Below are 12,469 nucleotides of genomic sequence, written 5' to 3'. Positions count from 1 at the left end.
CAGGTCAACGAATTCCAAGAGTCCCTGTACTTGGTATTCATTGACTACGAAAAAGCTTTCGACCGTCTCAATCACGAGAATATGTGGGGCGCCCTGAGACGCAAGGGAGTTCCTGAGAAAATCATCGGCCTCATCGAAGCACAGTACGAGGCCTTTTCGTGTAGAGTGCTGCACAATGGGGTCCTGTCCGACCCTATCCGGGTCGTAGCTGGTGTGAGGCAAGTATGTATCCGATCACAGTTACTGTTCCTCATCGTAATCGATGAGATTCTGGTAGGTGCGATTGACCGTGAACCAAACCGCGGGCTGTTATGGCAGCCTATAACTATGGAGCACCTAAACGACTTCGAATTGGCTGATGACGTTGCACTCCTCGCGCAACGGCGCTCTGATATGCAGAGTAAGCTCAACGACCTTGCCGAGCGCTCCTCTTCGGCAGGTTTAGTCATCAACGTCAACAAAACCAAATCGTTGGATGTAAACACGGTGACTCCTTCCAGTTTCACAGTAGCCGGGCAACCAGTGGAGAATGTTGAAAGCTTCCAATATCTTGGTAGCCAAATGGCGTCGGACGGCGGTACCAAGATCGACATAGGCGCACGGATCAAGAAAGCAAGGGCTGCCTTTGCGAGTTTAAGAAACATCTGGAAAAACAGGCAGATAAGTGAACGCACCAAAATACGAATTTTCAACTCTAACGTGAAATCTGTGCTGTTATATGCTAGCGAAACATGGTGTGTATCAGTGGAGAACACTCAACGGCTGCAGGTGTTCATTAACAGATGCCTGCGGTATATAATTCGGGCCTGGTGGCCTCACAATTGGGCTGGGTCGGCCACACTCTACGTAGGGGCGGAAACGAAATCTGTAAGCAAGCATTAGACTGGAACCCAGCGGGACATCGCAGCAGAGGCAGACCCAGCGGCTCATGGCGGCGAAGCCTCAATAAAGAAATAAAAGAAGTCGACCGAAATCTAACCTGGCAACAGGTTAAAGCGATAGCCGGGCATAGCTCAGGATGGAGATCTTTCAAGTCGGCCCTTTGCACCACCGGAGGTGTACAGGATCCATAAGTAAGTAAAAAATTTCTTTGTTTTCTGCTGCTAATTTAGTAGAAAATACAAATGGTATAAATTCCGGCCTTGGATCATGACTGGAAGTGGCCATTTTGCCCCATTAAACTTAGATATTTTTTTTATAACTGTTACAATTTTAGGTCGATTGTGGCAAATTATTTCTATGTTTTCTGATGCTAATTTGAAAGAAAATACATTAGTCATATATTTCGGCCTTAAATCATGAATGGAAGTGGATGTTTTGCCCCATTTACTTCTTAAAATTTATTGCGGCTAGCTAATTCTATGTTTTCTGAGGCTTAAAGTAGCCTCACACCTCAGGAAGATTTTCCGCTCTTCTAAATGATTAAAATGGAAATAGTAAGGCGCAATGGATTTCAAATAGTAGCTGTGCTAGAAAAAAATGATTTTTAAAGGCAAATGGGGCAAAACGGTCACTTGCAGTCATGATCCAAGGCTGGAACATGTAACAATCGTATTTTCTTACAAATTAGCATAAGAAAACATAGAAATACCTAGCTGTAATTGATTTTAAATCGTGGCGGTCATACAAAAAATTATTTTTTCTTGAAAATGAGGCATATTGGTCATTTTTAGTCACGATTCCAGGTTTGTAGTTCCTTCTGAATTTGCATTAAGAATCATAAAAATAATTTAAAAAAATCGATTTTAAATCTTGGCTAAAATTGACTTTTAGAGGTAAAGGGGCAAAACAGCCATTGCTAGTGACAGTCCAAGGCCGGATTATATACAATTTAGACCATTCGTATTTTCTACTAAATACGCATCAGAAAACACAGTAATCGTTAGTCGAAATTGATTTTGAATTGAAGCTGTCATAGAAAAACTACGATTTTCGTGGGTGAATGGGGCAAAAAGGCCACTTTCAATTATGATCCAAGGCCAGAATTTATACCATTTGTATTTTTTACTATATTGGCATGGAAACATGGAAATAGTCAGCCGCAATTTATTTTAAATTGTAGTTTTCATAGAAAAATATGATTTCAGGGGTAACTGGGGCAAAACGGCCACTTCCAGTCATGGTATAAGGTCGGAATAGACATCCTTCGTATTTTCTACTGACTAAGCATTAGACAACATAGAAATAGCTAGCCGAGATCGATTTTAAATTGTAGTTGTCATAGAAAAACTACGATTTTCGTGGGTAAATGGGGCAAAATAGCCACTTCTAGTAATTTTTCAAGGCCGGAATTCATACCATTCGTATTTTCTACTGACTAAGCATCAGAAAACATAGAAATAGACAGCCGCATTTAATTTTAAATCGGAGCTGTCATGGAAAAAATACGATTCCGGGGGTAAATGGGGCAAAACGGCCACTTCCAGTCATGGTTTAAGGTCGGAATAGATACCACTCGTATTTTCTACTTAATTAGCATTAGAAAACATAGAAATAGTTAGCCGCAATCGACTTTAAATTGAAGCTGTCATAGAAAAAATATGATTTTTAGGAGTAAATGGGGCAAAACGGCCAGTTCCCATAATTTCCGGCGCATGAAAATAGCACCATTCGATTTGTCGTTGATTTTCCCTTTAGAAAAGGTATTTTTCCGGCGCAGCAAGTAGCCGCAATAAATAGGTACCTTTTTGGGTCGGATTTTCCCCACTGTGCAGCGGCGGCGCGAGCGGCGTGGGCCGGACTTGAACTGATTTCTGATCTTCGGAATTTCTTCGGAAGTTCCTCAACGAGTTCGTTGGGGAGTTGATCACGATATTCCTCTGGACATTCCTTCTTCCAGGAATTCTTCCGAAAGTTCCGCCAGGGATTCCTCCGGAAGTTCCGTCAGGAATTCCTCCGGAAGTTCCGCCAGCAATTCCTTAGGAAGTTCCGCCAGGAATTCCTCCGGAAGTTCTACCTAAAATTAGTTGGGACGTTTCTGCAGGAATTCTTCGAGAAGCTTCTCGAGGAATTCTTCCGGAAGATCCTACAGCAATTATCGAAGGAAAAATTAAAAAAAAAACTATAGAAATTCCATGAGAATGTTAAGAAGTTAAAGTATTTTCAAAAGTAGTTCAGAGGAGAATTAAAAAAAAATCTTTTTGATTTTCCAAATTATATAAATTGAAATTTAAAAATAAAATTCTGAAATAATTTCAGACCAAGACTCCAAAGACACCTGTCAAAAACAATTCAATGTCTGTCAAAAGTAATCTCGTTGCTTGAGCAGCACTATTTGGAAATTATTCAACATTCAACTATCACTTTAAATTTAATTTGAGTATAATTCGAGAAATAAAAATATGTTTATGTTTGCCCGAGCATACTTGTACAGCCAAATTAGCTCAATGCTGGTTTCAGTTGTGGGTTGGTCGTTGGTCGCCATCCAATAATTTTTGTAATACTTGGAAGTAGATAAATGTAATATGAACTAGACTGGAAATATGTACGAAACTCATTAACCTACTATTTTAATAGTCCTTCAATGACATTTGGATATCGGAATGGTAAAAAATGTTCGGCGACGTGTAAAAAAAATTATGCAGCGGCGCACCGATTCATTTTTGACAGCGGCGGCGCACAGGTCTAGTGAAAACCACTCATCATTGTGGTCAGAGTGTAATTAGCCAAGGTTACTGTTACCTGTTGAAAATGTTAGTTTACATGGGCTTGCTATCAAATTCGACAACTTAACCTTCTAGGTAACCTTCAGCCTTTAAAAAATCTAATGAATCATCAAATGCATTGGCATCTGTTCAACCTCTTCAGATTGACCAATTGAAACACCACGAAAAAATGATTCAATCAACATTTTCTTCAACATTAAATAATAATTTATTCATTTATTTGCTCAAACTAAGGCCAGAGTTGCCAGTGCAGTAGATTAAAGTCTTTTCCATTCAACTCCCAAGTAACATTTTTATTTTTATAACGGTCATGAAAACCATTATTTGCTCTTCATGACGGCTATAAAACTAGCATAAAACCAAAATGTTACTGGCTCGGGCCATGTCATGGCTGCACTTCGCCAACCACGTAGTCTGCGGAGGGTCCGCCAATCGTCCTCCACCTGATCGATCCACCTTGCCCGCTGTGCACCTCGCCTTCTTGTTCCCGTCGGATCGTTGTCGAGAACCATTTTCACCGGATTACTGTCCGACATTCTGGCTACGTGCCCGGCCCACAGCAGTCTTCCGATTTTGCGGTGTGAACGATGGATGGATCTCCCAACAGCTGATGCAATTCGTGGTTCATTCGCCTCCTCCACGTACCGTCATCTGCACCCCACCATAGATGGTACGCAACACTTATCTTTCGAAAAATCCCAGTGCGCGTTGGTCCTCCACGAGCATCGTCCTGGTCTCGTGTCCGTAGAGAACTACCGGTATTATAAGCGTTTTGTACATAGTCAGTTTGGTACGGCGGCGAACTCTATTCGATCACAGCGTCTTGCGGAGTCCAAAGTACGTACTATTTCCAGCCACTATGCGTCTCCGAATTTCTATGCTGGTATCGTTGTCGGCGGTCACCAGTGAGCCCAAGTACACGAATTCTTCAACCACCTCGATTTCACCACCGGTAGAAACTCGTGGTGGGTGGCTTACATTGACCTCTCTTGAGCCTCTCCCTATCATGTACTTTGTCTTCGACGTGTTGATGACTAGTCCAATCCGTTTAGCTTCGCTTTTCAGTCTGATGTAGGCTTCCCCCATCCTCTCAAAGTTACGTGCCATGATATCAATGTCGTCGGCGAAACCAAATAACTGGACGGACTTCGTGAAAATCGTACCACTCGTGTCAATCCCTGCCCTTCGTATTACTCCCTCCAAAGCGATGTTGAATAGCAGACACGAAAGACCATCACCTTGCCGTTACCCTCTACGCGTTTCGAAGGGACTCGAGAATGCCCCTGAAGCTCGAACTACGCAATTCACCCGAACCATCGTCTTGATCAACCGTATCAATTATCCGGAAATCCGTTTTCGTGCATTAGCTGCCATAAGCTGGTCCCGATCGATTGTATCATATGCGGCTTTGAAGTCGATAAATAGATGATGTGTGGGCACGTTGTATTCGCGGCATTTCTGCAATACCTGACGTATGGCGAACACCTGGTCTGTGGTAGAGCGTTCACCCATAAATCCCGCCTGGTACTGCCCCACGAACTCCCTTGCAATTGGTGTTAGTCGGCGACATAAAATTTGGGAGAGTACCTTGTAGGCGGAGTTCAGCAATGTGATTGCGCGGTAGTTGCTACAATCCAGCTTATCGCCCTTTTTGTAGATGGGACACACGACACCTTCCATCCACTCCTGCGGCAGAACCTCATCCTCCCAAACCTTGGTAATCACCCTGTGCAGCGCTCTAGCCAGTGCCTCACCACCGTATTTAAACAGCTCTCCTGGTAGTTGCTCAACTCCAGGGGCTTTGTTGTTTTTCAGCCGGCCGATCTCCTCCTGGATTTCCTGGAGATTCGGAGCCGGAAGTCGCATGTCCTGCGCGCGTGCTCCTAGGTTTCATACCGCCACCGTTGTCTGCCATATCGCCATTCATGTGCTCTTCGTAGGGCTGCCGCCACCTTTGGATCACCCCACGCTCGTTTGTAAGAAGGTTCCCGTTTATATCCTTACACATATCGGGCTGTGGCACGTGGCCCTTACGTGAACGGTTCAACTTCTCATAGAATTTCGTGAGTTTTTAGCGCGGAACAGTTCCTCCGTCTCTTTACGGTCTCGATCTTCCTGCTGGCGCTTCTTCCTCCGGAAAATCGAGTTTTGTCTGTTCCGCGCCTGTTTATATCGTGCCTCGTTCGCCCTCGTGCGGTGTTGCAGCAATCTCGCCCATGCTGCATTCTTCTCCTCAACTAACTAACATTCGCCGTCATACCAGTCGTTTCTCTGATCCGAAGGCACCGTGCCAAGTGCAGCGGTTGCGGTGCTTCCAATGGCGGATCGAATATCTTTCCAGCCATCTTCAAGAGACGCTGCGCCTAGCTGCTCTTCCGTTGGGAGTGCCACTCCCAGCTGCTGCGCGTAGTCTTGGGATAGTCTACCGTCTTGTAGCCGCCCAATGTTTAGCCACAGCGGACGACTCCGATGCGTGTTGTACACCGTTGAGAGTTTTGAGCGCAGACATACTGCAACGAGGTAATGGTCGGATTCAATATTCGCACTGCGGTAAGTGCGTACGTTCGTGATGTCGGAGAAGAATTTACCGTCGATTAGAACGTGGTCGATTTGGTTTTCCGTTACTAGATTAGGTGATTTCCATTTCCGCGTTATCGTTTGATGCGGTATGCAGACCTTCCGGTCCGATGACCGGTCTATATATTTCTTTCCTTCCTATCTGAGCGTTCATGTCGCCGATAACGGTTTTGTCGTCCCGCATGGGCATCCATCGTATGTCTGCTCCAGCTTGGCATAGAACGCTTCTTTCTCGTCGTTGGGTCTTCCTTCGTGTGGGCAGTGCAGATTTATAAAGCTATAGTAGAAGAAACGGCCTTGGAAATTGTCTCGGCTTCCCTGGGCATTAGAATATTATCGTGTGAGTGTGGTGTGAGCCTCATGATATCACGAATGCGAAAATGGTAACTTGCCTTAGAAACCTCGCGGTTAATGACTGTGGAAGTGCTGAATGAACACTTAGCAGCAAGGCGGCAATGCCCCAGTGCAGTGGGAGATATAATGCCATTCAGTTGGTTGGAATGTAGAGCCATTTGTAACGATCAATGTTTTATTTTATTTCGGATTTCCACCTTTGAAATTATTATCGATAAAATTTCTACAAAGAATTATTTTAGCGTGCAAAAAGAAACATTACGGCTTTAAAGTTTATAAAAGCTTATGCTTCAATACGCCACCTATATATGGAAACCGTGAACTGTGATTCAAATTTGCATGATAAACTTTCGAGCTTGTATATACGGCAGGCATATATTTAGGCAACATTTCACCTGCTAGAAAAATGATGTAATGGAAAATTCCACAAAGAAAATATGTAGTAAAGGAAATTTGAAATGATCAAATAGCCCATTTATCTATAATTAAATCACCAATCAAAAATATACTTCTACGCTCTCAGTACACTTTCGGTTGGAAATTGCGTCGTAACTTGAAATATAATACCAATTCAGACGCGGTCGACCATTATTTTGGTGGAGTTTTGAAATAGTGAAGTTCGAAAATCAAAGTGGTGAATTTTTAAAAAGCTTGATATTGGAAAATATCGTTAGATTTTGCTATAAAGTAAAGCTTAAATAACTAAATTCGAAGTAAAGTCGCGATTTGAATTAAAATAATTTAAATAGTTCTAAATGTGAATTAAATTTCAGATCATTCTTTTTTTTTTTGAGTTCGGTTAGTTACTTTCTATAGCTGAAAACTATCACTCGTCCACACGTGCTTAAGTGTGTGACATGAACCAGGTAAGCACTAAATTATGACATGTAATGAAGACCCAATTAGTGAACAAAATCGTTGTTTAGGCCAAGCCCAAGCAACGAGGGCAGTCGGTCTGGGCTAGACCAAATCCAAAGGATAGACCACGTCGCCAAGGCTTATCTCGAGCAACTAGTGCTTCTCCGTTAATCTACCGGAATTAATTTAATCTACCGTTTTCCGTTAATCTACCAGAAAACCGGGTGCCGAGCTACCGTTTCGTCTTCGTCCGACCACGTGCACGCAAGGCTGCGGTATTCCCGTGACCGTGAGAACTAGTCAACGGTTGGTACACTGGTACACCGGTCAACGGTTGAAAGCGACATCTTGGGCAATCGTGTTTCGTTGGTGTGCATTTTCACGAATTGGTACTCCGTCAGATAGAGCAGTGCGATCCGAGTCACGTCAATTGACTCGAACTCCACCTTTTCCGGGGACACTTCTACCCCGACGGCATTCGCACATACGGGACCGATTCGTTGCCTCCAGAAGCCCAACGGAATTCCGACGTGGGAGTGGTCGTAAGTACGGAGCATGCTAGCCATCGTCAACGAAAGACTGCGTGGGAACCAAGTTTGGTGAAACAGGTCAGATAGATAGTTGATAATAGTGTTCTCTCGGGAGAGCTTACCTAAAATTAGAATAATAAATTAGTTTCATTTCCGTGACGTCACAAGAATGCAATCAAGCGCAAATCTCAATAAAACTTTGAACTGCATTTGCTCATCGCTGTAGTCTAAACTTATGTGAGGCTAAAAAAAAGGTTTACTTCATTAATTAAAAATGGAAATAAAATGGAATGATTTGAATTACTTCTAATTTAGTTGAATTCCACCTTTTTTCGTGCGTTTAAGCTTGTGACGATAATTGAATTGGTTGTATTTTAGCCAAGACACACTTCGTGATCTATTGAGTCTGCAGGGCTGGTAGCGACCGAAGCCACTCAAAATAGTGACTTTAGTGACCAAAGCTGACGAGAAAAGGGACCAAATAGTGACTTTCAGTTGCAGAAAAAGTGACCAAATAGTGCCTTCCAATGAGACGAAATCAACTCTTTTTGGGTCGAAGGAGAATATTTTTTTCGTAATTTGTGGCGGAAAACACCTTTCACTCACCACTCTTTTAGAACGAACTCAGAAGAGAAACGAAAATCGTACTCGCTAACTTTTATCTACTTAGTGACTAAGTAAAATTATTGCCCACTCTTTTAACCCCACGTAAAATTTAATCAATATCAGTAAAAAGCAAGACAACTCAAAACTATGAGTAGTCTTCAAGCAAATCAAATTTTTACGCCAGTGGAAGTGAGCGAAATATGGTTATCACTCTTAAGGACACTTCTCACGGAATCAAAATTTGAAGTACTCGCGTTTTCAAGGACACACCACTCGATATGGAAGCAACGCACAACTGTCATTTTTATAATTTCAGATTGGCTGCGTTGGATTCCGTGATAAGGACATACCTGTTTTTCCTTCCTGAAAATTATTTTTTGGCGAAAATCTGCGTGAATGAGCATTCTCTTCCGGTGAGCATGAGTGAAAATTACGATCATTGGATTAGCTGAACACCTACTTAAGAAAATGCAGAGAATTCTACGATTTGTCATAGGTTCCACGGATTTTTTTTAAATTTTAGTGAGACAGGAACAACAGTAGGATCGTTTTGGTAGAAAACTATATGTACAAACATTATAAAGATTCATGTACAACGAGCCTGGGATTGAACGCTTTACCTCCTGCTTGTAATGAGGACCATGCTCTCTGAACTTTTAAATATTTTTACTCCAAAATATGCAAATTTTTCAACTTGCTGTGCGTATTCATGAACGATTTTTGCTATGGAATTCGACAGCGCATGCAATCTTCAAGATTGGGGAGACTTGATCGCCTTTCTATGATATCTACTCAATAAATATATATTTTCTTGAAATTTTAGACGAATTTTTATATGGATGCCTAATGACGGATAAAGTCTCCTCAAATTGAGGCAACAACTCAAAATCCAAATATCCTGAAATTGTGGTGGAATGATGGCCTTTTTTTCAGTGAAGATCATTTAGCATATTTATGGATTTGTGCTGTGAAAAAATGATAGCATTTCGAGAAGTTTTTTTAATTTTGCGTCTTCATCTTCAGGAGGAACAAAACACAGTAAATAATAGAGTAAATAAGGTTGTCAATTGAAAAAATAACTCCCCACATAACGATCATTTATCTAGAAGATCTATTATAAAAATACGCTATACCAAAACTACTTTACTGCCCATGATCGCATATTTGTGACATTTGCATTTTGGTTAATTTTGTAAATCGTTTGTCAATCCTTGAGCTTGAGCTTAAGCTTGATTGACTGCTCGTAGTTGCTACTCCATTATGACCAGATCAGCTGTTCTTGCACAGGGAACCAACAGATGTTTGCTTGGGACTAGCTCACATCTTCAACGTACAAGTACTGGTGATCTCATTTGTTAGGTCATACTGGCGCCTGCCACGTCAGAATGCAAGTCAATGTAGGGAAGGGGGAGGAAATGATGATGCAATCACTAGCCCACTGCAAGCCGAATATACCTCTGCACTTGCCACGAGTTCATGCGGAATTTGTTGGAATTTTTGATGGAAACGATATGGAAGTCCATTTCCAGTTCTGGCGATTGCTAGAGCATGAGAAATATAGAGAAAGATACAAAGTAGGAGAATGGAACGGACCTGGGATTGAACCCACGACCTCCTGCGTATAAGGCAGAAGCAGTAGCCATATGACTACCAAGTCCGCTTTGTAAATCGTTTGTCAATCCTCCCCACAAACTCAATAATTTCCAGCTTACCACAGATAAGCAAGATAGTAAAACCTATTTTACTGTTGTGCGATTAGATCCATTAAATTGAGCTTTGTGAACGATTCACAGGCTTTTTACAAAATGAACAAAAATGCGAGTGTTACAAACATGCGATCATGGGCAGTTTAGTTCTTGGTAAAACAGGGGAGAATCAAGTCTCCCAAGGAACCAAGTCTCCCCACCTTCCCCTACTGTATAAAGTTTGAGTTTAAAAAAACTTGAAACTGACAGGTCTCTTGCTTGTATAACTGTATACCAATTTATAAATTGTGACATTAAACACCTTCAATTAGCAACAGGTTAAATGCCAATAAAAGCAGCTAAATGCCAATAAGAGCAGCATTCCACTAAAAAGCTCAAAATAATTTTCTTAACAAGAAAATGGCTGGCGATATTTCAGAGTGATCATTTTTCCAAGATCCGTAATTTCGTTTCCACCATGAACAAAGCATCTTCCGATATATACATAAAGCTTTACAAAAAAATCTTAGTCAATAGTTTTAAAATAGTTGAAAATAGTGACTTTTTGCGAGAAAAAGTGACTCTAGTGACTTGAGGTCGAAAAAATAGACTTTTTGGTGACTAGCCCGAAAAAAGTGGACAAGTCACTAAAAAGTGACCCGCTTCCAGGCCTGAGTCTGAGGTGTATTTGTTAATGAGTTGAAACGTAACTGATTGGGCTTTTCTTGGTCTGTTCAAATTTGGACCATAAATTTCTGCAAACACTATAACCTGCCCTAGGGAAAGAACACTATGACCTGCCGGGATTTGAATTCAATCTACGGTCCTTCGATTGACGGAGGTGGCGCTTAAGCCTTAGATTGTCGTAACAGAAAGGAACGTTTCACATTGAAGAGGAAGAAGAAGATGATCGCATCACTTATCAGAGTGGATCCAAATCCAACGATGTTTACCGACTAACTCATAATCTTTTCTGTACGGTCTTCCTTTTTCTAACTGACTAGAAGGACGTGGCCGGCGCCGTTATTGATCATTTGAAATATAAGTAGCTGAAACTTGCACACTGATAATGCTTGAACAATCCAAGTCAATCATTCAGTTGATTCTTTGTGCAATTTCACTGATTCTGGTCAATCACAATGTAACAACCATAGATATATGTAGTCAGCAAGGATTGAATCCAAAAGAAAATAAGAAAGTCTCTCGCTTATCATCTCTGTGTACATATACGATATGTAGCATACCGTGAGAGACTTTTTTCGCAAGCTATCATGATAAAGAACCCTATTCGGGAGGCTATACCTTTATGATAAATTTCTTTTAAAAGGCTCCAAACGCGGGGAGCACTGGTTCTGATGATGCATTTCGACTTGTTCTACACTTGATCTCTGCAATCCAAAACTCAAAATGAGCGAGAACAAAGTGAAAATCATCACATCTCTGTGGGGGCTGCCTATCCGAATTTGATTTTTTGCACTTCTATACAAGTTTGATAAATTTGTTATCATGGCTTGTTATGATTCGGAACAGTTTTTGCCTTTCTTTTATCGTTGTTCGTTACCTTCTTCTTCTTCTTCTTATTGGCATTACATCCCCACACTGGGACAGAGCAGCCTCGCAGCTTAGTGCTCATTGAGCACTTCCACAGTTATTAACTGCGAGGTTTCTAAGCCAGGCTACCATTTTTGCATTCGTATATCATTAGGGTAACACGATGATACTTTTATGCTCAGGGAAGTCGAGACAATTTCCAATGCGAAAATTGCCTAGATCGGCACCGGGAATCGAACCCAGCCACCCTCATCATGGTCTTGCTTTGTAGCCGCGCGTCTTATCACACGGCTAAGGACGGCCCTGTTCGTTATCTAATGAGAGCGATTTCTGCAAATCCTGGTAGTCAGTCAAAAATAAATAATATTAAGCTCAGACCGCATCGTGCTTTCGTGCTGTGTGGTTCTTTCTCTCTTTGCGGAAGGAAGTTTTTAATACTACCCGAAGCTATTTTAATTTCAACGGTGCTTCTTAGCGCTATTTGTACCCACTGATCCCGTTACGATCTTTGCAAGGACCCGTGCCTTCGTTTTACGTTGGACCCGTTTGCGGAAGTAAAATTCCGACAAGCGGTGGTAATCCTGCAGGGACACCGTTCTGGGGAAAAACCTCTTAGAAGGTCACGTCTCCACGCTCAGCCATG

At 41.9% G+C, this 12,469-nt stretch overlaps 1 protein-coding gene across 5 annotated transcripts in view; it reads right to left on the bottom strand.

Annotated features, from left to right (window-relative positions):
• The window catches only part of LOC134225132 (protein enabled), a 185,427-nt gene that overhangs the window by 125,206 nt on the left and 47,752 nt on the right, over window positions 1-12,469 (bottom strand). The window lies entirely within an intron of this gene.

Source organism: Armigeres subalbatus, chromosome 3, assembly GCF_024139115.2.
Source record: "Armigeres subalbatus isolate Guangzhou_Male chromosome 3, GZ_Asu_2, whole genome shotgun sequence".
Taxonomy (NCBI): Eukaryota; Metazoa; Arthropoda; class Insecta; order Diptera; family Culicidae; genus Armigeres; species Armigeres subalbatus.
This window is presented reverse-complemented; position numbering and strand designations above follow the sequence as displayed.